General features: G+C 37.7%; 1 protein-coding gene and 1 pseudogene across 1 annotated transcript in view; one reads left to right on the top strand and one right to left on the bottom strand.

Annotated features, from left to right (window-relative positions):
• Positions 1-27,658, bottom strand: part of GPR158 (G protein-coupled receptor 158) — a 318,887-nt gene that overhangs the window by 104,055 nt on the left and 187,174 nt on the right. The gene's annotated exons all lie outside the window — the stretch shown is intronic.
• LOC137768390 (THO complex subunit 7 homolog pseudogene) lies at positions 8,214-8,870 on the top strand (annotated as a pseudogene).

Raw genomic sequence — 27,658 nt, 5'->3', positions numbered from 1 at the left:
TAATTTTTTTAAAAAGTTGCTAGTTGATTTAAAATTCCTGACAGTTTTATGTAAAACATTGAAACAAATTGTCACATGGCCTTAATTAGGAATTCTTTTCAATTTCTAAGACTTCATAAGAAAGCTCATTTTTGTATGATATGGTAATTTGCAATGGTGTTGTTCAAGACCTTTTAGAAAAATAAGTTTATCCAAAATAAAATTCAGGTAACGTATACATAGTTTCATATTCTTTAAAACAGTACAGCACACTAAATAGAGAAAAAAGTCAATGATACTTTATATATGTGAAATAAAAAACAACCAGTCATTCATTGTTAGTTATGGTTCACCATGCATTGCTGGGCAGAAACGTCTCCTGGTTGCTTTGCAGGATTTCGTGAGATGCTTGCCTTGTTCCCCCTTTGCTTTGTTTCAGATGATGTGGACACCTAGAAGTGTCTCATCTTTTAGGAGTTCAGTGCCTGATTTTATGACTCAAAGTGGTTGACTCTCACTGCCGTTGCAGAGATGCAGAATAACTAGGATGCATGACAAGGAACATTTTGGATCATCTTTACTCAGCCAGGGTCACCCGTCTGTGCTTATGACCAAAGCAACTTAAATGCCAAAGCACTTCCTATTAGACTTTGTCATTCCCCCACTCAGCCTCCCCAGCAAGATGCCACTGGAATGCATTCCCAAAATGCAGACGATCATGTCCTGATTTGTCCTCATTTTTCCCACAGCCTCTTCGCAAAAATAGCTGCTACTTCTCTATAATTTATTTGCAACCTCCTATTCCCTTTTTTTTCAATACTAAAAAATAGAGTAATTCATACTTCACAAAATGGAGATGAATTCTCTTAAGTGTCAAAAAAGTACACAGAAGTGAATGGTACAGACTAAAATATTACAAAAAGAATCTTGCCTTGAGAAGGATTACTTAAGTAAAGTGGCATGAAATTATTAAAACAAAATACATCATTTGCTTAGTCTTCTATATTGATTAAAAGCTATTGAGAGTAATGGATATATTTTCAAATAAAAAGTAGATCACTGAAAAAAACAAATTCCCCCTCATGAAAATGGAATGGAATGATAATAATTAAAACATAAAATATTAAGTACTTTAAAATTTGATATTAATTTTACACTGAGGTAAACTCAAATATCATCTAGTCTGACACCAATCATTTTTTTAAACTTAAGTATATTTTATACCCAGAGAAATTCAAGAGACGACATTTTTTGCTCAGTTTCACCTGATTGCTAAGTAGTATATTTTACACCCAGAGAAATTCAAGAGACAACATTTTTTGCTCAGTTTCACCTGATTGCTAAGTAGCAACAAATCTAAGCTATCTTTCTTCATCATTTGAACCTTCTAATCTCAGAATTTTTTTTTAATTTGGTATGTTGAACACTGTGATCTGTAAGGTGACTACTTTAAAATACAACTGCTCACACGTAGGCAATAGGGCCCATTACATGTTAGCTGGACAACATCAACTCTCCTCAGGCTTCTTAAATGGGGGAGAAAAATATGAGAACAGAAACAAGATTGCTTAGAACTGTTAAGCTTGTCTTTAACACTTTGTCTATCTTCTATAGCATGTTTGGAAGTGCATGGAATGACTAGACAGAGTGTAAAATGAAGAGACATTTCATACTGTGTCTGATATTTGGAGATAGTCTAACAAAAAGTTCCATTCGGATAAGACATTTACAAATGTACAAAGAAATATGATGAGCATTTTGGTGGATAAACAAATAGATGATTTAATGCGGTGTAAGAGATGCCCCCTACTTGCAAGAAGAGTAAGCGGCTCAGAAATTTAAAATGGCAGTATTATATCTGACAGGCAAAAACAAAGGTAGATTATAAAGGGTTGTGGGAATATGACTGCTACTTAGATGCAAAGATGATGGAAACAGGAATTCGAAACTCAGTCTCTAAAATAGTATAAATATTTCTAGATTAGATGGAGTAAATTGGATTCTGATTTTTGTCAAACTTGGGTGCATTAAGAAGATCTGTTAAATGGGTATTATGAAATTCAGTCCACATGGAGTGTATCACTCTTAAACTTGTTTAGCAAAAGACAAAGTGGAAAAAATGGGAGTCATATATTAATTAACATCCTGTTTACATTGTGATTGTCAATTCTAACCATTTGTTTCACTAAATTCTGCTACTTCAGTTAGTCTTAATGTTCATTAGCAAGTCATAACATATTTGCAATTAATAATTATCTTGATATTTTAGAGTTTTATATTTTATATTATGAACATGGTTCAGGAAAGATTTTCAAATAATAAATTCATGTTTTAATTATAAATAGATGCTAACCCTTTAATATAGAATACAAAAAGGTCACACTAACTGAGGGTTATTTTACACACTAACTGAGGGTTATTTTAATTAGTCTTTTCTCTTTGTTGGATCCTACTTAGTTATTCTTTGCTCTAAAATACATTATACAAATGCATTAGAATTAGACTATCAAATCAAAAAGATACAAGAGAAATAATTAAGTACAAGCAGAAATTTGACAGTAGAGAATCACTGAAAAGTTAAAACAATGTTATAAAACCAAAATTTAGAAAAAAGTTTTACAATGTAGTAGATTTTTAAAAAAAGCAATTGCGTTTAACCTCATTGAAAGATGAACTATTACTAAAGCAGTTTTCTATAAATAATCAATATTTGAAGCTTTTTAAAGTAATGACTCCAAATCTGTATCTTCAGCCTAAGCCTCTTTCTGGAGCTCCAGAGCCATATTTTCAGTTGGCTATAAAACAGTTCTACCTGAATGACCCATAGGCACCTCAAACTTAAGATTTCCAAAACTAAATTTTTCCATTTTGCAATCTGCTTTTCTCTTCATGTTTCCCATCCTGGTTAATGGTAATCAATTGCCTATTTTGTAGTCAAACTATCTAAAATCTACATCTATAGGCTAGAAATAAAAGTGGATTTTATGAAATATTCCTGGTTTTACTTTTGGTATTTTCCAGAACCCCCTCCAAATTTTGTTGACCAACTGTTTCCCTGAGTAAATGAGTGAGAAGGTAATGCATGCTGATGCACATTCAAGTGGAGAGAAAATCCTTCACTTTTAATCCATGGGCTCCTCTTCAACTTAGAGGATAAGTTAAATGGTCAAAATCTTAATAAGAGGAGGTAGGAGGGAGAAGGAGAGAGGAGGGAAATAGAAGAAACCGTCAACGTATGATCAATTCTTGGTCCAGGGGGTGAAATGGGGGGAGGCAGAGCGGACTCAGGCATGGGTGGGGTCACTGTCCTCTCAGCTTCCTCACAGACACCTGCCTCTGTATTCACTCTTGTCTTCATCTCCATCACTTCAATCAATTCTGTCATCTCATCCAGGCCTGCCCTCTTCAAGTTAGGCATACATTTCAAAGGAATTCCCTTATTTCTCCTAATCCCCAACTTCTAATTTCTTCCATGCCTTAATCTTACCCACCTTCTTTAAATAAAAGGGATATAATAAATGCCAATTAGGGTGTTAGTGATTAATAGTAGTTTAACGGTTGCTCCTCCAGGTAGGACTTGGAAGACAAAGTAGATGGCCAACACTTAAAACCTAAAGGCAAAGTCCTTGAACTCTGAAAGTTAAGAGCAAGGCTATCAGCACAGTGGGCCTCCTGGTGCCCCCAAACCTCACTGTCTATGACCGTTTCCTCAGAGACTGTTCCTATATGGAAGCAAACCAAGGTATCTACATTCAATCAGAAACTGGAATGCAGAGGTTCCTTTTAGGAATAAGAGGGACCCCATCATCCTCATCTTCTGTTGAAGATTTTTTAAAGAAGAAACTCATATTTCAAAAAAGTCTTTTCTTCCCAGTTGCGCATTTAAATTCCATTAAGAGTCAGTCTATCTAACCATAACTACACACATCTGTGCCTCAGAAAATCCCCTAAGCCTTTGTTGAGGGCAAGCTAAGCGAGTAGGTTTGCTTCCCTTTATTCTTTCTGTCTTTGAAGCAGAAGTTTGTATAATAAGGAAGGTGCCTCTGAAATCCAGCTTTCATCATGTGACAGGTTTCACGACATGCTGTGTAGGTATGATTTCAAGGTCCAGAAGAGCAGCTTCCTTCCGCCCCCATGAATATACTCCACTTACTATGGTTTTCTCTTTGTTTCTTTTTTGACCACATCTTTAAGACCATGAAGGAAGTATAAATGCATAAATTCTGGGAATGAAAAAGCCAACTCAGGGGAAAGGGAGTAAATCCAGAACCACTGTACTGGGTAAAACAGAGACCTGAAATTATACCTAGTATTGCTAATTTGCTCATTCAGTGGCATTTTTCCCAAAGACACCTCTGACTTTAACAAAATGTTGATAATAAAAGTGGTAATAAGTAACAACAGTGACAACATTACGTAACAAATGAAGACAGTCGAATTTTTGTGCCAGCCATTATCCTAGGCACTTTATATTAATTAACCCCCACAAAAACATTTAACCCTCATGACAAATAGTAGGTACTATTATTATCCCCACTTTCTAAATGAGGAGGCTGAGGTTTAAACACGCTAAAAAACTTGCCCAGGGAAATCGACAGAATTGACATTACATAATGGTTATCACTCAACCTTGCCCCTATCACTTTCAAAATCCAACTTTTAAAGCTGTCATTTAAAATAGCATTGGATAGCAGCTCCTGAAGCAACCTTTACTAACCTCCACTGAAATATGAAGACACATGTGAAATGGAAAATCAGTCCTGCTGTGAACAGGAAATTCAAAGCAGAAATACAAATTGAAATAAAAATGAGAAAAGAGTACTCACTCTCACAAGTAACTGGGAAATGTAAATTTAAAATATATCATTTTTAATCAATTAGATTCAAAAAGTTAAAAACACTGATAATATCAATTACTGTTTAGAATGCTAGAAAATGGGCACTTTCATGCTGATAGAAATATAGATTGATGAAGCCTTTGATTAAGCAGTTTTGAAGTATCTATCAAAATTTTAAGTGTCTATACTTGATTATACCCACAACTCCACACCTAGGGGGTTTATCCTTAAGGATTACTTGCATGTTTGCACAAAAATATATGCACAAGAATGTTTACCAAAGAACTATTGGTATAATACCCAGTGAAAAAGTTGGAACAATTGGAATATCCATCAGTAACAGACAATATACAAATTATGGTTCGTCCATATGCCATGCTATTATGCGGCTATTTAAAAAATGAGAAAGATACATACGTACAGGCAGAGAAAGAGTTCCAGGGACTTCTTAGAAATAATTTTTAAATAAAAAACCTATGTTAGTGAAAGGCATGGTATGAGTGTACATGCATGGATCAAACCCTTGATGGACGGTACATATTTTCTGGGAAGAGAAGTAGAAGTGAGAGGAAACATACCTTTCATTACTGCTTTTATATTTTTCTTTATGTGTTAATTTTGTACAACAATGTATTCATTTATTATTTAAGTAATAACCAACTAAAAATCCTAAATGCCAAAAAAGGAAGGGAAGAAGAAAGAAGAGAAGGGATGAATGGAGGGAGATAGGCAGATACTCAGAATAGGTAAAAAATGATGAAACACAACCAAATTGGAGTCTGTCTACAAGAGACTTAACCACAAGCTTCAAAAGGAGAGGTATTCAAAAATCATCTCCAGGGTCCGGCATGTAGTAAGCATTTATATTTATGGGGGAAGAAAGCAAGATAGTGAAGACAGAGAGGAAGAAAAAAATGGAAAAAGTCCAGAGAAAAAGGGAATAAACAAAAATTTATCATGTACAAAAAAAAATTCACAATGCCAGTATCTGCCAGGGTGAAATTTAAGGTGAAAAAGCATGAAAAAGTGAAAAAAAGGACACTTAATATCAGTCATTGTTATCACATTCTTGCAAGCTGTAACAGTCAAAATCCTGAACCAGGTGAGAGGCCTGGACCTCGTGGCCCTGCTTCCCCTTCAGCCCCGTCCAGCACCCCTGTCCCCTGCGCTCACTATGCTTCAGCCAACCCGGCCACTTTTCAGCTCTAAGATGCATCTGCTCCCACCTTAGCGCTGTCAGAGTGCATCCTGTTCTCTCACCCTTGCCTGTTTCCACCGCCCTCCCTAACCCTCAGTTGGCTCACATCAACTCATTCCTCAGGTCTTACTTTCACTGACTTTTCACACAATATAGGGTTTTTTAAGTGCCTTCACTGTAACACACCAGGCGGTAGACACAGGAGTTTCACAGAACTACCCAAACTGGGTAAGTTTCCACGTTCTGTGCTCATGGCACAGAGTGCCTCCATGAGTGGAACATTTATCACAACTGAAATTAATGTGGAAAGCAACATTCACGAGCATCACTTCCTAACAGAAAGAACATCTACCATAAATAAGCTGCCAAGTCTTAGTGGTGAGGAAGGAATTCTTCTTAAGCAGGCAAACGATAAGGACACCTGATAGCAACTGTGGGATTTTACATTATTCTGGAATTTCTGTTAAATACAATGAGCTATAAAGACTGGAAATGAGACAATGAGACAACACTGTGATCTGGCAGGAAGTTGCCCCAAGGAAGTAGTCTGAATCACACACAAGATTTAGTTATAAGAATGTTTCAAATCCAAAAATGGGCAGAAGACCTAAATTGACATTTCTCCAAAGAAGATATACAGATTGCCAACAAACACATGAAAGGATGCTCAACATCACCAATCATTAGAGAAATACAAATCAAAACTACAATGAGGTATCACCTCACACCAGTCAGAATGGCCATCTTCAAAAAATCTACAAACAATAAATGCTGGAGAGGGTGTGGAGAAAAGGGAACCCTCTTGCACTGTTGGTGGGAATGTAAATTGATACAGCCACTATGGAGAACAGTATGGAGGTTCCTTAAAAAACTAAAAACAGAACTACCATATGACCCAGCAATCCCATTACTGGGCATATACCCTGAGAAAACCATAATTCAAAAAGAGTCATGTACCACAATGTTCATTGCAGCTCTATTTACAATAGCCAGGACATGGAAGCAACCTAAGTGTCTATTGACAGATGAATGGATAAAGATGTGGCACATATATACAATGGAATATTAGCCATAAAAAGAAACGAAACTGAGTTATTTGTAGTGAGGTGGATGGAACTAGAGTCTATCATACAGAGTGAAGTAAGTCAGAAAGAGAAAAACAAATACCATATGCTAACACATATATATGGAATCTAAAAAAAAAAAAAAAAAAGGTTCTGATGAACCTAGGGGCAGGACAGGAATAAAGACGCAGATGTAGAGAATGGCCTTGAGGACACGGGGAGGGGGAAGGGTAAGCTGAGACGAAGTGAGAGTAGCACTGACACACATACACTACCAAATGTAAAATAGATAGCTAGTGGGAAGCAGCTACACAGAACAGGGAAATCAGCTCGGTGCTTTGTGACCACCTAGAGAGGTGGGATAGGGAGGGTGGGAGGGAGACGCAAGAGGGAGGGGATATGGGGTTATATGTATACATATAGCTGATTCACTTTGTTATACAGCGGAAACTAACACAACATTGTAAAGCAAGTATACTCCAATAAAGATGTTTTAAAAAATGTAAAAAAAAAAAAAAGAAAAAGAATTTTTCACACACAGTATTATTTATATCGGGACAAAATTAGGGGCAATCCACATCCCAAAAAGTTGACAAATGGTAACATGAATTATAATATACTCTATAGTGTAATAATATTATGTCATAAAATTCAAGGTTTGGGGGCTTATTTAATGACAAAAGAGTATAAGATTATAATTTATATATATGAAAATAATTTTATACTAAATGTTTAGAAAACTAAATTACGGACTTATAGGTAATTTTTACATTACTACTTAAAATCTTCAGTCTTTTCCAAATTCTGTAAAATATATTGCTTTTACAGTACAGAACAGTTTAAAACTCTAATCTCAAAGAAAGATTGAAAAGATTAAAGTTATAAAAAGATACCTTCTAAAACTGTTAAAATTAAAGAGACTGACAATACCAAATGTGGAGTGGATTTAGAGCAAGGGGAATTCCCATACATTGCTAATGGGAATATAAAATGGGAATTTCAAACTGTACAACCACTTTGGAAAATGGTCTGGCAGCATCTTATGAAAGTTAAAAATACATCTGCCCTGTGACCAAGCAATTCTATTTGTAGGTAAAAGAAAAACATTTGATCGCAAAAAAAACTTGTATAAGAATGTTCACAGCAGCCGTCGCCACCACGCACGCCGTGGGAGCTGTGACTGATAACAAAGTCATATGGAAGCGTCTCCTCATTGATGGAGATGGCACTGGAGATGATGAGAAAATTAATCTGCTAGCGAAAAGTTTCATTAAATGGTACAACTCTGGATCCCAGGAAGAGGGATACAACCAGTACCAACGTATGCTGAGCACACTGTCCCAATGTGAATTTTCAATGGGCAAAAGTTTGCTGGTATATGATATGAACCTCAGAGAAATGGAAAATAATGAAAAAATTTACAAAGAAATAGAAGGTAGCATTGCTGGAGCACATGAAAAAATCACTGAGTGCAAAAAGCAAATTCTTCAAGCAAAACGAATACGAAAAGATAGCCAAGAATATGATGCATTGGCAAAAGTGATTCTGCGTCGTCCAGACAGGCGTGAGACATTAACGGAACTACAGGCTCTGGGAAAGGAATTAGAGAATCTTTCACATATTAAAGGAAGTATTGAAGATAAGCTGGAATTGAGAAGGAAACAGTTTCACGTTCTTCTCAGCACCATCCATGAACTTCAACAAACACTGGAAAATGATGAAAAGCTCTCAGAGGGAGAAGAAGCTCAACAAACAAGCATGGAAACCAATCCTAAACCACAGACCAACTAATCACTCACCATTCCCAAGAATACTGAAGTAGCAACATGATCTTAGTGTGTTCAGAATTTGTTGTGCTCTTGAGATATTTAAAGTTTTGGCAATGAACTACTTTGCCTTTAAATATTAATGCACAGTTCATTCATATTTCTTCACATAAAGGAAGATGACTTCATTATGTATTTGTTTTTATTGAAATGCTTTTTTTTATACTTAAAAGTAGGAAGCAACATCCAAAAATGTTTAATAAAATGCTTTCAAGTCAAAAAACAAAAAAGAATGTTCACAGCAACTTGATTTATAATAATCAAAACGGAGAACAACACAAATATCCATCCAACAGGAAAATGAATAAACAAATTATAATAATATTCTTACAATGAAATACCACTCAAGAAATAGAAGGGGAAAAGTGTTGAGTCACACAGCCAATATGAATCTCAAAGATTATACAGTATATATTAAAGAAGCCAGATACAAAAGAGAACACATTGCATGATTCCATTTATATGGAGTTCTAGAACAGACAAAACTAATCTACAGTGATAGAAATCTGAGAGGGAGGTGTGGGGATTGACTGAGAAAGGGCAAGAGAGAACTCTCTGGGGAGAATGGAAACTTCTAAATCTTGATAAAGGCATAGATTACATGGGTGTATGCATTTGTCAAACACACTGCACTGTACAATTAATATTAATGCATTTCACTCTATGTAAATTGTACCTTCATAAAAATAAATAAATAACAAAGGATTTGAAACTCGCACTAAGGTGGATAAAGATAAAAATCAGCAGACCTTTTATTACCCCTCAAATCTCATGAAACTGGTGCCACCAATTTGCAAGAACTATCACACAAAGGGTAAACTCACAAAGAAAGCAATAGTATATAACTTTCTGGTACTTCTACCATTTGTACCTTCAATTTGTATATTCTATTAATTTACATTTAAGCCAATGACATTTCCATACTTCCCATTCATTTACTCCTATCTGATCACTTTGCAAAGATGGAAGACAGCCCTACAAGAAAGGGAGCAAGAAATTGACAGGAAGCTCAGAGTTCTCTACCCACACTCCAAGAAACAGGAATATCACACACAGGATGGTAATTAAATATGTAAGCTGTTAAGGAGAAGTGGTACATATATGCAATGGAATACTACTCAGCCATAAAAAAAGAATGAAATGATGCCATTTGCAGCAACATGGATGGACCAAGAGATTATCATACTAAGTGAAGTAAGTCAGACAGAGAAAGACAAATGCCATATCACTTATATGTGGAATCTAAAAAATGATACAAATGAACTTATTTACAAAACAGAAACAGACTCACAACATAGAAAACAAACTTATGGTTACCACAGGGGAAAGACAGGGGGAGGGATAAACTAGGAGGTTGGGATTAACATACACACTACTATATATAAAATAGATACTCAACAAGGACCTACTGAATAGCACAGGGAACTATACGCAATACTCTGTAATAACCTATATTGGAAAAGAATCTGAAAAAGAATAGATATATGTATAACTATATCACTTTGCTGTACATCTGAAACTAACACAACATTGTATATCAACTATATTCCAATATAAAATAAAAATTTAAAAAATAGGTAAGCTCTGAAGTCTTTATGATCTGAGTTTTGCTTACTGGCTCTGTGTCTTTGGGTAAACTTTATTATTATTAGTTTATTCTATTTATTTTATTATTATTATAATAAATAATATTCTATTATTTATTCTATTCAATAAAATCTATTAAAAATTCAAGTTAAATTCAATTCTTCAAGAATATACTATTTACAGGAAAATGTACCATAACTGTATAAAGCATATATGCCTGCTCATTTCTCAGTGCACACAAAAAATTATTTTGAAAATAGTGTCTAGAAATCTACTGCTAAGTTCTGATTCTGTTCTTCTTAGGTATAAACAATTTTGTCATTCAATGAGTTCCTGAATTCAATTCTGATATGAGTAAGTTTTTGCTAATATATTTCAATTATGTTTAAATTTGAAATAACATTTTGTATGGCCTTTCAAAAATCACTTGTTTTCTGGCCTCAAAAAATGCCTTTTTCCAAAAGGGCACCATAAAAACAAACAGAGCACCAAAAACCACATTTGCTATTATTAAAACTGACAGAAGATTTTGTTGTATTATCATCCCTATTTTATCTACCAACTTAAAATATCACTACAAATACAAAAAAGTTGCTTATTTGTCTTATAGGAACAAAATGTATCTATTTGCTGGTAAACATTCAGATCAATTCACATGAGAATCTGTTCATATTACCTACTTGTTTACAAGTGGTTTTGGCAGACACATTTTTATAGTAACCCAATATAAGAAGAAAATAGGCTAGAATATCGATTACAACATTGTATTACAACCATCAAACTTGCTAAGAGACTAGAACTTAATGATTGTAACCACTAAAAAAAGACAATTCATGTAATGTGATAGAGGTGCTAATTATCACTACAATAGCAATCATACTACAATATACAAATGTATCAAAAAACATGTACGCCTTAAATTTATACAATGTTATATGTCAAATGTATTTCAATTAAAAAATAGGCTAGAACTTGAGCTCGTCAATTACAAGAGAATTACATACAGTGTTTTTGGTTTATATCATTAAAATGACCATACTCACGTCTAGTCATTAATACGAATGAAGTACATGCCAGATAAAATATTAAAAATTCTGAAATAGATATATATATGGAAATCCATGAGAACATCCACAATGTATGCTCTCAAGAAAATAAAATATAGTCATTAACAGAGTTGACCCATTACTGCTAAATCAGTTCAAAAACTGTCTAAACTGTATCCAAACTCTCCTGTTTCTCAATGTCTGCTTTTGGAAGGCAAGCACACTCTCACCATATGCCTGTGGCCTGAAAGCACATATCGTGAAGGCTGTTTTCAAAGACTTGGAAAATTTACAAAGATTTTGTGACTTCCAGATTCACAGAGAGCTGTAAATAGATAGAACTTATTTTAAGGCATTTCAACATTAGTTCTCCTGATACCAGCAGAATAAATAAATCAGAGCAAATGGAGATGAAAATAATTTGACTACTTTCCCTTCCTGAATCTTAAAATATAAATCCCTCAGGTGATTCAAGTTTTGGATAAAGACTTAGAACAAGGGTTTTCTTATCTAAACTCTTCCTCAGTGGTACACAGTAAGTCTGCCCCTCTTCTTCACATCCTTTCTCTGGAATACCTATTTCATTCCCACAGCATCAGTGAATACCCCATCGTGGTAACTCAAATCTATCTCTAGCGCTGACCTATCTTCTGAGCACCACTCCAGGCTCCTCCAACTAGGGTTCACGGATGACTCAATCTCAGCATGTCCAAAACCAAACTCACCTTTGTCCATACAAACCTATTCCTTCAAAATGCCCTCTCTTTGTTAATGGCTTCAAAAAGCACGCAGAAAATCACATTAGAATCTTGAGAGTCATCTTAGACTCTTCTTTCTCTCTTTCACCACTGCCAATACCATTTCACTTCTTTTTTTTTTTTTTTAACATCTTAACTGGAGTAAAATTGCTTTATAATGGTGTGTTAGTTTCTGCTTTGTAACAAAGTGAATCAGCTATACATATACATATATCCCCATACCTCCTCCCTCTTGTGTCTTCCTCCCACCCTCCCTATTCCACCCATCTAGGTGGTCACAAAACACTGAGATGATTTCCTAAGTGTCAGTGGACACTTAGGTAGCTTCCATGTCCTGGCTATTGTAAATAGAGCTGCAATGAACATTTTGGTACATAACTCTTTTTGAATTATGGTTTTCTCTGGGTATATGCCCAGTAGTGGAATTACTGGGTCATATGGTAGTTCTATTTTTAGTTTTGTAAGGAACCTCCATACTGTTTTCCATAGTGGCTGTATCAATTTACATTGCCACCAGCAGTGCAAGTGGGTTCCCTTTACTCCACACCCTCTCCAGCATTTACTGTTTGTAGATTTTTTGAAGATGGCCATTCTGACTGGTGTGAGGTGATACCTCATTGTAGTTTTGATTTGCATTTCTCTAATGATTAGAGATGTTGAGCATCCTTTCATGCATTTGTTGGCAATCTGTATATATTCTTTGGAGAAATGTCTATTTAGGTCTTCTGCACATTTTTGGATTGGGTTATCTGTTTTTTTGATATTGAACTGCATGAACTGTTTGTAAATTTTGGAGATTAATCCTTTGTCAGTTGCTTCATTTGCAAATATTTTCTCCCATTCTCAGTGTTGTCTTTTCGTCTCGTTTATGGTTTCCTTTGCTGTGCTAAAGCTTTTAAGTTTCACTAGGTCCCATTTGTTTATTTTTGTTTTTATTTCCACTTCTCTAGGAGGTGGGTCAAAAAGGATTTTGCTGTGATTTATGTCATAGAGTGTTCTGCCTATGTTTTCATCTAAGAGTATTATAGTGTCTGGCCTTAAATTTACGTCTTTAATCTGTTTTGAGTTAATTTTTGTGTATGATGTTAGGGAGTGTTCTAATTTCATTCTTTTATATGTAGTTGTCCAGTTTTCCCAGCACCACTTATTGAAGAGGCTGTCTTTTCTCCACTGTATATTCTTGTCTCCTTTATCAAAAATAAGGTGACCATATGAGTGTGGGTTTATCTCTGGGCTTTCTATCCTGTTCCATTGATCTATATTACTGTTTTTGTGTCAGTACCATACTGTCTTGATTAGTGTATCTTTGTAGTATAGTCTCAAGTCCGGGAGCCTGATTCCTCCACCTCTGTTTTTCTTTCTCAAGATTGCTTTGGCTATTCGGGGTCTTTTGTGTTTCCATACAAATTGTGAAATTTTTTGTTCTACTTGGTAAAAAATGCCATTGGTAGTTTGACAGGAATTTGCATTGAATCTGTAGATTGCTTTGGGTAATATACTCATTTTCATGATGTTGATTCTTCCAAGCCAAGAACATGGTATATCTCTCCATCTGTTTGTATCATCTTTAATTTCTTTCATCAGAGTTTTATACTTTTCTGCATTCAGGTCTTTTGTCTCCTTAGGTAGGTTTATTCCTAGGTATTTTATTCTTTTTGTTGCAATGGTAAATGGGAGTGTTTCCTTAATTTCTCTTTCAGATTTTTCATCATTAGTGTATAGCAATGCAAGAGATTTCTGTGCATTAACGTTGTATCCTGTAACTTAACCAAATTCATTGATTAGCTCTAGTGGTTTTCTGCTGGCATCTTTAGGATTCTCTATATATAGTATCATGTCATCTGCAAACAGTGACAGCTTTACTTCTTTTCCGATTTGGATTCCTTTTATTTCTTTTTCTTCTCTGATTGCTGTAGCTAAAACTTCCAAAACTATGTTGAATAATAGTGGTGAGAGTGGACAACCTTGGCGTGTTCCTGATATTAGAGGAAATGGTTTCAGTTTTTCACCATTGAGAACGATGTTGTCTGTGGGTATGTCATATATGGCCTTTATTATGTTGAGGTAAGTTCCCTCTACGCCTACTTTCTAGAGGGTTTTTATCATAAATTGGTGTTGAATTTTGTCGAAAGCTTTTTCTGCATCTATTGAGATGATCACATGGTTTTTCTATAGTTAATCAAATCCAAGAAGCACAGAGAGTCCCATACAGGATAAATCCAAGGAGAAACACGCCAAGACACATATTAATCAAACTATCAAAAATTAAATACAAAGAACAAATATTAAAAGCAGCAAGGGAAAAACAACAAGTAACACATAAGGGAATCCCCATAATGTTAATAGCTGATCTTTCAGCAGAAACTCTGCAAGCCAGAAGGGAGTGGCAGAACATATTTAAAGTGATGAAAGAGAAATACCTACAACCAAGATTACTCTACCCAGCAAGGATCTCATTCAGATTTGACGGAGAAATTAAAAGCTTTACAGACCAGCAAAAGCTAAGAGAATTCAGCACCACCAAACCAGCTTTACAACAAATGCTAAAGGAACTTCTCTAGGCAGAAAACACAAGAGAAGGAAAAGACCTACAATAATAAACCCAAAACAATTAAGAAAATGGTAATAGGAACGTACATATCGATAATTACCTTAAATGTAAATGGATTAAATGCTCCAACCAAAAGACACAGATTGGCTGAATGAATACAAAAACAAGACCCGTATATATGCTGTCTACAAGAGACCCACTTCAGACCTAGGGACACATACAGACTGAAAGTGAGGGGATGGAAAAAGATATTCCATGCAGATGGAAATCAAAAGAAAGCTGGAGTAGCAATTCTCATATCAGACAAAATAGACTTTAAAAAAAAGATTATTACAAGAGACAAAGAAGGATACTACATAATGATCAAGGGATCAATCCAAGAAGAAGATATAACAATTGGAAATACTTATGCACCCAACATAGGAGGACCTCAATACATAAGGCAAATACTAACAGCCATAAAAGGGGAAATCGACAGTAACACAATCATAGTAGGGGAATTTAACACCCCACTTTCACCAATGGACAGATCATCAAAAATGAAAATAAATAAGGAAACACAAGCTTTAAATGATACATTAAACAAGACGGACTCAATTGATATTTATAGGACATTCCATCCAAAAACAACAGAATACACATTCTTCTCAAGTGCTCATGGAACATTCTCCAGGACAGATCATATCTTGGGTCACAAATCAAGCCTTGGTAAATTTAAGAAAATTGAAATCGTATCAAGTATCTTTTCTGACCACAACGCTATGAGACTAGATATCAATTACAGGAAAAAATCTGTAAGAAATACAAACACATGGAGGCTAAATAACACACTACTTAATAACCAAGAGATCACTGAAGAAATCAAAGAGGAAATCAAAAAATACCTAGAAACAAATGACAATGAAAACACAACGACCCAAAACCTATGGGATGCAGCAAAAGCAGTTCTAAGAGGGAAGTTTATAGCTATACAAGCCTACCTTAAGAAACAAGAAACATCTCAAATAAACAACCTAACCTTACACCTAAAGCAATTAGAGAAAGAAGAACAAAAAAACCCAAAAGTTAGCAGAAGGAAAGAAATTATAAAGATCAGATCAGAAATAAATGAAAAAGAAATGAAGAAAATGATAGCAAAGACCAATAAAACTAAAAGCTGGTTCTTCGAGAAGATAAACAAAATTGATAAACCATTAGCCAGACTTATCAAGAAAAAAAGGGAGAAGACTCAAATCAACAGAATTAGGAATGAAAAAGGAGAAGTAACAACTGACACTGCAGAAAGACAAAGGATCATGAGAGATTACTACAAGCAACTATATGCCAATAAAATGGACAACCTGCAAGAAATGGACAAATTCTTAGAAATGCACAACCTTCCCAGACTGAACCAGGAAGAAACAGAAAATATGAACAGACCAATCACAAGTAATGAAATTGAAACTGATTAAAAATCTTCCAACAAACAAAAGCCCAGGACCAGATGGCTTCACAGGCGAATTCTATCAAACATTTAGAGAAGAGCTAACACCTATCCTTCTCAAACTCTTCCAAAATATACCAGAGGGAGGAACACTCCCAAACTCATTCTACGGGACCACCATCACTCTGATACCAAAACCAGACAAAGATGTCACAAAGAAAGAAAACTACAGGCCAATATCACTGATGAACATAGATGCAAAACTCCTCAACAAAATACTAGCAAACAGAATCCACAGCACATTAAAAGGATCATACACTATGATCAAGTGGGGTTTATTCCAGGAATGCAAGGAATCTTCAATATATGCAAATCAATCAACGTGATACACCATATTAACAAATTGAAGGAGAAAAACCATATGATCATCTCAATAGATGCAGAGAAAGCTTTCGATAAAATTCAACACCCATTTATGATAAAAATCCTCCAGAAAGTAGGCACAGAGGGAACTTTCCTCAACATAATAAAGGCCATATATGACAAACCCACAGCCAACATTGTCCTCAATAGTGAAAAACTGAAACCATTTCCACTAAGATCAGGAACAAGACAAGCTTGCCCACTCTCACTACTATTATTCAATACAGCTTTGGAAGTTTTAGCCATAGCAATCAGAGAAGAAAAAGAAATAAAAGGAATCCAAATCAGAAAAGAAGAAGTAAAGCTGTCACTGTTTGCAGATGACATGATACTATACATAGAGACTCCTAAAGATGCTACCAGAAAACTACTAGAGCTAATCAATGAACTTGGTAAAGTAGCAGGATACAAAATTAATCCACAGAAATCTCTTGCATTCCTATACACTAATGATCAAAAATCTGAAAGTGAAATTAAGAAAACACTCCCATTTACCACTGCAACCAAAAGAATAAAATACCTAGGAATAAACCTACCTAAGGAGACAAAAGACCTGTATGCAGAAAATTATAAGACACTGATGAAAGAAATTAAAGATGATACAAATAGATGGAGAGATATACCATGTTCTTGGATTGGAAGAATCAACATTGTGAAAATGACTCTACTACCCAAAGCAATCCACAGATTCAATGCAATCCCTATCAAACTACCACTGGCATTTTTCACAGAACTAGAACAAAAAATTTCACAATTTGTATGGAAACACAGAAGACCCCGAATGGCCAAAGCAATCTTGAGAAAGAAAAACGGAGCTGGAGGAATCAGGCTCCCTGACTTCAGACTATACTACAAAGCTACAGTAATCAAGACAGTATAGTACTAGCAGAAAAACAGAAATATAGATCAATGGAACAGGATAGAAAGCCCAGAGATAAACTCACACACATATGGTCACCTTATCTTTGATAAAGGAGGCAAGAATATATGGTGGAGAAAAGACAGCCTCTTCAATAAGTGGTGCTGGGAAAACTGGACAGCTACGTGTAAAAGAATGAAATTAGAACACTCCCTAACACAATACTCAAAAATAAACTCAAAATGGATTAAAGACCTAAATGTAAGGCCAGACACCATCAAACTCTTAGAGGAAAACATAGGCAGAACACTCTATGACATAAATCACAGCAAGATCCTTTTTGACCCACCTCCGAGAAAAACGGAAATAAAAACAAAAATAAACAAATGGGACCTAATGAAACTTAAAAGCTTTTGCACAGCAAAGGAAACCATAAACAAGACGAAAAGACAACCTTCAGAATGGGAGAAAATATTTGCAAATGAAGCAACTGACAAAGGATTCATCTCCAAAACATACAAGGAACTCATGCAGCTCAATATCAAAAAAAGAAACAACCCAATCCAAAACTGGGCAGAAGACCTAAATAGACATTTCTCCAAAGAAGATATACAGATGGCCAAAAAACACATGAAAGAATGCTCAACATCATTAATCATTAGAGAAATGCAAATCAAAACTACAATGAGGTATCACCTCACACCAGTCAGAATGGCCATCTTCAAAAAATCTACGAACAATAAATGCTGGAGAGGGTGTGGAGAAAAGGGAACCCTCTTGCACTGTTGGTGGGAATGTAAATTGATACAGCCACTCTGGAGAACAGTATGGAGGTTCCTTAAAAAACTAAAAATAGAACTACCGTACGACCCAGCAATCCCACTACTGGGCATATACCCTGAGAAAACCATAATTCAAAAAGAGCCATGTACCACAATGTTCATTGCAGCTCTTTTTACAATAGCCAGGACATGGAAGCAACCTAAGTGTCCATCAACAGATGAATGGATAAAGAAGATGTGGCACATACATAAAATGGAATATTACTCAGCCATAAAAAGGAACAAAACTGAGTTATTTGTAGTGAGGTGGATGGACCTAGAGACTGTCATACAGAGTGAAGTAAGTCAGAAAGAGAAAAACAAATACTGTATGCTAACATATATATGGAATCTAAAAGAAAAAGAAAAAAAAATGATCAGAAGAACCTAGGGGCAAGACAGGAATAAAGATGCAGACCTACTAGAGAATGGACTTGAGGATACGGAGAGGGGGAAGGGTAAGCTGGGACAAAGTGAGACAGTGGCATGGACATATATACACTACCAAACGTAAAATAGATAGCTAGTGGGAAGCAGCTGCATAGCACAGGGCGATCAGCTCGGTGCTTTGTGACCACCTAGAGGGGTGGGATATGGAGGGTGGGAGGGAGGGAGATGCAAGAGGGAAGAGATATGGGGACATATGTATATGTATAACTGATACACTTTGTTATAAAGCAGAAACTAACACCATTGTAAAGCAATTATACTCCAATAAAGATGTTAAAAAAAATAAAAAAGAAAAGAAAAAGAAAGGGAGAGACAGAACCCTAGGACAAATGGTAAAAGCAAAGCCATACAGAAAGAATCACACAAAGAAGCATACACATACACAGTCACGAAAAGAGGAAAAGGAAAAAAATATATATATCTATATACAAAAAAAAAAGGAAGAGAGCAACCAAATCAGTAAACAAATCTATTAATGATAATTAACTCTAAATACTAAGCTAAGATAAACATAAAACCAGAAACAAATTAGATGCAGAAAGCAAACCCCAAGTCTACAGTTGCTCCCAAGGTCCACCGCCTCAATTTTAGGATGATTCATTGTCTATTCAGGTATTCCAGAGATGCAGGGCACATCAAGTTGATTGTGGAGATTTAATCCGCTGCTCCTGAGGCTGCTGGGAGAGATTTCCTTTTCTCCTCTTTGTTCGCACAGCTCCTGGGGTTCAGCTTTGGATTTGGACCCACCTCTGCATGTAGGTCCCCTGAGGGCATCTGTTCCCCATCCAGACAGGACAGGGTTAAAGGAGCAGCTGATTAGGGGTCTCTGGCTCACTCAGGCCGGGGGGAGGGAGGGGTACGGAATGCGCTGTGTGTTCTCCTGGGGAAGTTGTCCCTGGATCACGGGACCCTAGCAGTGGTGGGCTGCACAGGCTCCCGGGAGGGGAGGTGTGGATAGTGACCTGTGCTCGCACACAGGCTTCTTGGTGGCTGCACCAGCAGCCTTAGCGTCTCATGCCCGTCTCTGGTGTCCGTGCTGATAGCCGCGGATCGCGCCGTCTCTGGAGCTCGTTTAGGTGGTGCTCTGAATCCCCTCTCCTCGGGCACCCCGAAACAATGGTCTCTTGCCTCTTTGGCAGGTCCAGACCTTTTCCCGGACTCCCTCCCGGCTAGCCGTGGCACACTAGCCCCTTCAGGCTGTGTTCACGCAGCCAACCCCCGTCCTCTCCCTGGGATCTGACCTCCGAAGCCTGAGCCTCAGCCCCCAGCTCCCACCCATCCCTATTCTTTTGTCTCTGTTTTTTCTTTTTTCTTTTGCCCTACCCAGGTACATGGGGAGTTTCTTGCCTTTTGGGAAGTCTGAGGTCTTCTGCCAGCATTCAGTAGGTGATCTGTAGGAGTTGTTCCACATGTAGATGTATTTCTGATGTATTTGTGGGGAGGAAGGTGATCTCCACGTCTTATTCCTCTGCCATCTTGAAGGTCTCTCTACCATTTCATTTCTACTTCCTCATTATGCTTAGAAATCATTCCCATTCTCCCACCCCTACTGTCACTGTCCTAAGTCATGTTTGTCTTCATTTCTCCTGGAAACTAGTATAACAGATCCCTGACTGGTCTCTAAACTTGCAGTCTCATACATTCCAGGTTATCTTCCACATTCAGCCAGAGATTTCTAATAAAATACGAATGCAACCATACCATTTCCTTTTTTAAATCCTTGGGATAGTTTGCTATAAATAAATCCAAATTCCTTATCTCAGCATTTAAAGCTCTTCATGTTCTAGCCTCTTCCAACCTTTCCAGCTTCATCTCAAACATTCTAGAGACCACATGCTGTGTTCCACTGTGTTTTTTTTGTTTTTTTTTTTTAACAATGATCAGACATTGAGGATTCTTTTTAAATTTTATTTATTTATTTATTTTTGGCTGTGTTGGTTCTTCGTTTCTGTGCGAGGGCTTTCTCTAGTTGTGGCAAGCGGGGGCCACTCCTCATCACGGTGCGCGGGCCTCTCACTATCACGGCCTCTCTTGTTGCGGAGCACAGGCTCCAGACGCGCAGGCTCAGTAGTTGTGGCTCACGGGCCTAGTTGCTCCGCGGCATGTGGGATCTTCCCAGACCAGGGCTCAAACCCGTGTCCCCTGCATTAGCAGGCAGACTCTCAACCACTGCGCCACCAGGGAAGCCCCTGTGCTCTTTTTAATCCCAAGAACTTTCCAGGTTTTGTCCTTTTACCTAGAAAATTCCTACTCGTCTTTCAAAGCAGTTCAAATATCGCCTTTTCTAGAAAGACATTCCCAATGTTTCTTTCCATTTAGAATCAAGTGTTACTCCCTCTGTATACCCACTCTTATTTACTTTTCCGCTTATTATTACTGTGTTTATATCTACCTTTTTCATCAGCTACCTGAAGCTGCTAGAAAATATCACAGAAGGTATAGAGTACATTCCTCTATGTACGTTCCTCTAGAAAGAAAGGCTTTGTACTCCATTTCAAGCTTAAATTCTAGCTCTATTGTATAGTTTTCCACCAAATAGTTAATAATACCAAGTTGCCACATAGCTACATGAAGAAGGTGTATAATTTTTAGAATGCTTGTTTAGATATAGAGAAGTTGAGCCTCTTCCTCAAGAAGCCTAATGATCTGGAGGTTTCCAGCAGTGGACCAGAAGCATGTACCCCGTGACTGTTCTCTAGTGAACTCTACCTCAAGATTATGCTGATTTGAAATTCAATAATATTATGGATGTAGTTCTCAAATTTCCTTCTAGACAAGAAAGAAAGAATGAACTTTGGAGATAAAAATCAAATAGTGACATTATTCCCGTATGGTGTTTTGGGGTTTTTTTCCATTCTTTCATTCAAAACACACACACACACACACACACACACACACACACACACAGAGAGTTCATGCTGTCATGGAGTATTCAATTTTTTTTTAGGAAAAACATATTCAATACATCACAGACTGAAGTAGAGGTAGTTGCTCTAAAGCTGTGGTTCTCACAGGGGGTAACTTTGCTCCTCAGGAGGTATCTGACAATGTCTGGAGATGTTTTTAATTGTTACAAGTTGCATCCAGGGGTAGAGGTCAGGAATGCTACTTACAATGCACACAACAGCTCCCCACAAAACAGAATTCTCTAGTCCAGAATGTGAATAGCACCAAGGTTGGGAAACACTGTTCCACATGAAGACTACTCAGAACTGCAAAAGGACATAGAAAAGAAATCTGACCAAGAGTGAGAGCTTGGGAGATGCTTTCTTGAGAGTGATGGATGCTTGAGATCTGAAAGCCTGGGAGGAGAAAAAGGAGCTGAGTAGGTGGGTGGTGATGGAGGGAGAAAAGTGATAGTGTTCCAAGTAGAGGACCCACAGGTGCTAAGTCCCTGAGGTGCGTGTCTCATCACGTGACAGAAGGGTTTGGCTGAAGTGCCAAAAGAAGGAGAGAGAAGTAAATGTTGAAGTTGTAAAGACAGCCAATGCCAATCATGCCAGTACTTATAAGTATGGTTTAGGATTTTGTTCTCTATCCTACAGCAGTAAAAGGCCATCAAAGGGTTTCTAAGGAAAGAGACTGGTTATACAAAGATTAAACTGAATTTAGAAAAGATCTCTCTGACTGCAGGGTAGAGAAGATCTTGAAGGAGAAGTTGGATGTGTGCAGGAGGACAGTATAACCATCCGGGGAAGAGATGATAGTATCTTGGACCAGGATGGTGGCAGCAGAGACGGAGACAAGAGAGTCCATGTGAGGTGCAGCTTGACAGGAATTTGTGATGGGCTGGCTCTGGAGGGTGAGGGAGAGTGAAGTGTCAAGGATTATGCTGTGGATCTAACACAGCCTCTATCTTTGATGGATGGTGGTGGCAGGAGAGGGAGTGGATTAGGTTTGGCAGAGGAAGAGCCGGAGCTGGTTTTAAACATACTGATGTATAGAGACACAAGCAGGAATACCAGTCAGGGAGCTGGGACTCTGGGTCCAGAGTGCAGAGGAAATGTGTGAGGTTGTTTAGGAAGAGATAATAGGGAAAGAGAGGGTGAACTAATAACAGGGAAGACGGGATTGTGAACTCCAGCTGCCTCTGTTATTTATATTTGATTCTCATCTGCTGTCTGTTTCTGTCACATCTGCCTCAAGCAGTCATGTCTTTCAGCTTATTGCCCATATTTATCTCACTGGTGAGCCACTAGTGTTTGCCTTCTGCATTGTTGGTTCATTTGTTGTTGTGCCCAACTGCTCATTTACTTTCAGGCAAGCATTTCTCTGTTTGCTTATTTGTGTCAAAGGAAAAAACAAAAAAAACCCCTTAACCTCCTTTGTAGTTTGTATAGCATTTATGGTCTCTCTTAGTCCCTTCATGCTGCTAACAACCAGAGTAGATTAATCAACGGCTTTCCTCCATATTTGATTTCTCTTAGAATCAGCTTTCACATTTGTGCCCTCTCTACATTCACAGACATTTAAAAATAAATTTTCCTTTTGGCTATTTCATGGTCTGGGGTAAACAGCTCAGGAATTTCATTTCACCAAGTGAATCTAGAACAGTTCAAATGGCCCTGTCTCTCTCCACCATGCTCCATTGTCTCTGAAAGTCACTGCCCTCCAGAATACATCTCCCCTTGGTTTTATTTCTCCCTGGTCCATGAAAGCCAAAAAGACAGATTAACTATGGTTTGTAAAGGTTATGTTGTCTGTGTGATTGTGAGAGCACAAGATTAATAAAGAAAAGTCTCATGTCTCCCCCAGATGAGAAGTGTTTTTAGGGTTTACCTCCAGCCATAGAACAGGGCATGAAGGATGATTTTCAAGGTTTTAAGTCCATGGTTCTCAACCCTAGAGGTACCTTAGAAATACCTATGATAATTTAAAAAATTATACGTGCATAGAGACCCCATTCTAAGAACTTATTCCTAAGATCTGAGAAGAGGTATGTTCATCCGAATTTTAAAAGGCTGCACAGGGGATTCTGAAACTGATAGCCTAATAGATTTAAGTGACACCCACCCAAGCCAAGCACACGAGACTTCTTTGGAAACAGTAGTCACCCACCAGCAGTCAGTATCTAATAATAGTGTCTAAATAGGCTAGCCAGGGTCTAGCAGTCATGAGGAGGAGAATCGTGGAATGAATTCCAAAGCAGAAAGGGCAAACTCCAAGTCACAAGAGGCAGAAGCAGGAAAACTGGTTATCTGGGCATCGCCAGCACATGCTTTTCTAACCACGAACTGAATCAGGTTTAGAGACACCTTTAAATAGAAGCAAGTAGCCAGGGCAGAGCAGCAGAACCACGGCTTCAGTGAAGCGTCTGTGTGCGCTAAGTGGAGGGGGTAGAGTTGAGTAAGAAGAAAAAGTTCTAGAAATAAAAGAGTGCAGAAGCTCAAAGACGAAAGTTGAGTAAACAGTAAGTATGGATGGTAAGAGCTCCTACAATAATTATGAATTAAATTTCTACTGCCATAGCCCAATAAAAGTTACGGCCTTTTTTATTTGTTTTAAGCTTCTCTGCTATTATTATTCACCTTTCTTCCCTATCCTTCCTAGTTTTCACAAGGAAAATGAGGCCAAATGTTTTAGAAATGAGACTAGGAGTCCTACCTCTAATCTATTTTAAATTTGTTGCCTAGAGCTAAAATTGACTGCATTACTGAAATGTCAAAAATGATCCTATCTGAATATTACATTCTGAAACAGAAAATAACATATATCCTTAAGAGCCCTCAGTAGTATTATAAAACAGCATTATATTTAAATTTAGTAATATTTTATGGAGAAATAATAAAATAAACTGGCAAGTCATTAGAATCGGCAAACAAGCTTTAAAGACATTACAATTTGTCAAAAATTCTGCATATTTCTAGGATCTGTGATAAATAAGAAATTGTCACTTTGCTAATTATAGCATTATAAAGATAATTTAAGTCTCACAGACTTTGCAAAGCAAGAGAAGGAAGAGAAAAAGGGTCGATGAGAATCTTACTTCTCCTCAACTTAAACTTTTTCTCATGTCAACTCAGCTTTCTTCCAAATGAAACCAATGTCTCCCTGTCAGATGCATTTCCTAGGCACGGGTGGGAGGGGGCTATTATGGATAATTAAACGGGAAAATGGAAACCCATGCTTTTCTTCTACAAACATCAACTAGCAAGTCAGTTAATGAAGTTGTTGTGTGAGAGGCTCCGTTTTCTCTCTTACTGGTTATGGCAAAGGAACCCAGCTCAAGGCACAGCCAAGAGTGTCTTTTCTTAAGACAGCCTAACCCTGTCTCTCAGGGTTACGCAGCGCTGGGCCCAGCCGGAAGATGGTGGCCGAGGCGCACGTGCTCAGCTCACTTTCAGTCCGTTTCTCTTCTCTGATCTGTGCCGAGAGACAAGAGTGAAAATCCGGAGGAAGAGTTCAGATCCAGCATTGAAGGGAAGCCCCAGAGAAATTCATTGCTTTGCAATATTGCAGACAGGAAAACCTACCAAGAACAGGTTCACCTTCTGTCCCCAAGAAAGCCAGGTTACAGGTGTGTGAAGAAGAGCATGATCTTTATAGATGTGGAAGAGGAAGACAGGAGAGAACCTTGGTCTCATGGAAGCTCATCTCTAAAAATCTCCAATGGAAAGAAAACTCCCTGTCGTGGTTGCCTGACCTGTGGCTTAGAGCCCTGTGATTCTATCTGGGTGGACAGAGAAAGCCAAATGACAGAAAGTACTATAGACATAAATACGAGGAAGGGGAGGCAAATGAGCTCTGCAGGCCCCTCAAAGGATGGCTCGTGACCTCTAGTCTGAGGAACACGGATACAGGAAAGTCTAAGAGGCTTCCAAACATACAGGAGACACACACTGCACTCCAGCTGAGCAAGATCCACCCTTGAATGTACTAACAAAGCTAAATTGAATATGAATTAGCAGTGGCCCAAGAGCTCATGGGCCAAATGAAATTTTGTTTTGGTAAAGTAAAAACTTTAATAAAATTGAACATTATGATCCAAGGCAGCCAAGCCACGCTCCTCAGGCCCACAGAACCTAGAACCAAGCAAAGGACTTGGGCTCTTTGTAGCTATGTTTGAAAGGCAGATTGAGGCCTAGCTGTCCTGCCACCTTGCTCAACCATTCTGCCTGTGAAAGTTGTTTTGAAATTTTAAGTTCAGGATCTGAAGGGCCTGGTATATCACAAAGAGAACAGCAGCTCAAGAAACTAGCAAATGCTCCCAATTAGACTCATGTTTGTAGCTGACAAGTGACTGTATGGTAGAATTAAAGGATGCCAAGGTGACCTTTTAGCCAAAATATATCCAGACATCCTGACCTGTACCTGCAATCCCAGCACTGTACATTCATTCATTTGGGTCTAGCCTTTTTAGTGTTTAAGAGTTCCTTATGAGGACTTCTCTGGTGGCACGGTGGTTAAGAATCTGCCTGCCCATGCAGGGGACACGGATTCAAGCCCTACTAAACCCGTGCACCACAACTACTGAGCCTGTGCTCTAGAACCCGCATGCCATAACTACTGAAGCCCGCGCGCCTAGAGCCCGTGTTCCGCAACAAGAGAAGCCACTGCAGTGAGAAGCCCGCGCACCGCAACAAAGAGCAGCCCCAGCTCACCGCAACTAGAGAAAGCCCGCGTGCAGCAATGAAGACCCAATGCAGCCAAAAATAAATAAATAAATAAATTAAAAAAAAAAAAAAAGAGTTCTTTATGAAAAGACAAGCACCCCTGGAATATATAGCACCAATAAGCAAGGCACTGAGAGATGGGAGAAGTGGAGATGGAAACTGGACCAGGCAGGTGCTGTATTTTAAGTGACAGCCAACTTTTTCAGTGAAAGGCCAGATAGTAAATATTTTAGGCTTTCCATGTCCATCACAACTACTCACTTCTGCCACTACAGTGTGAAATCAGCCAGAAACAACATACAGATAAGCAAGTGTGGCTGTATTCCAATAAAACTTAATTTAGGGACACTGAAATGTGAATTCCATGTAATTTCCACGTGTCATGACACATTCTTCCTCTTCTGGTTTTTTTCCCCAAACAGTCAGCAGGTCATAGTATGCTGATCCCTGCTGGATTAGGAAATAAAACTCACAAAATAAATCTCCCTGACTTCAGTTCTAACTGGGATATATCAACTATAACTAGCTACTGAGCTCGAGACAGAAATGGGTCAAGACGCCACACAACTATAATATTCACGCTAAAGTCATCTATTAATAAAATATGCCCTTTTCATTGAATTTGGAAGATGTTGTTCATTTAATTATGGATAAAGAACGGCTTGCGTTATGACCTCAGGAGTATCTTTAGGCATTATTTTCTCCATTTGTGACTGAAGATGCTAATTACTGTTATTTCTTTCCCTCCTGGGCATTTCTCTCAAATTAATTAATGGTCCCACATATTAATGCTGTAAATGTACTAAGAAACTTGGAGAGTGATCATTTTGTAAATCCACTTAAGAAAAAAACAAATGGACATGAAGCAAGACGCGACGTGCAAAATATTTGTAGTTCCTTGAATGATAACCATTCAGTTAACGTAACTACCTATGCTAATACTTCCCATCTTTTCAACTTTCTGTCTTTTCTTCCTTTCAAAAGAACTTTAGGGAAACGTCTGTGCTGTCCTCTTTGATCCGGGCTCTCAGCAGTCCTTTTATGTGCACTTGAACGTCCCCCATCCTTCCCCTACAGTGGCTACTGCCAAACTTGCATAGTATTCTCAACTCTCTACCCCACTCTATTCAAGAACGCTCAGTAAATGACCTTATTCCAAATCTCAGACAGAAAGTTCAAGCTAGAATTTCTTCAACTTTGTTGCCTCAACCCCAAATTATTG

Source organism: Eschrichtius robustus, chromosome 1, assembly GCF_028021215.1.
Source record: "Eschrichtius robustus isolate mEscRob2 chromosome 1, mEscRob2.pri, whole genome shotgun sequence".
NCBI lineage: Eukaryota > Metazoa > Chordata > Mammalia > Artiodactyla > Eschrichtiidae > Eschrichtius > Eschrichtius robustus.
This window is presented reverse-complemented; position numbering and strand designations above follow the sequence as displayed.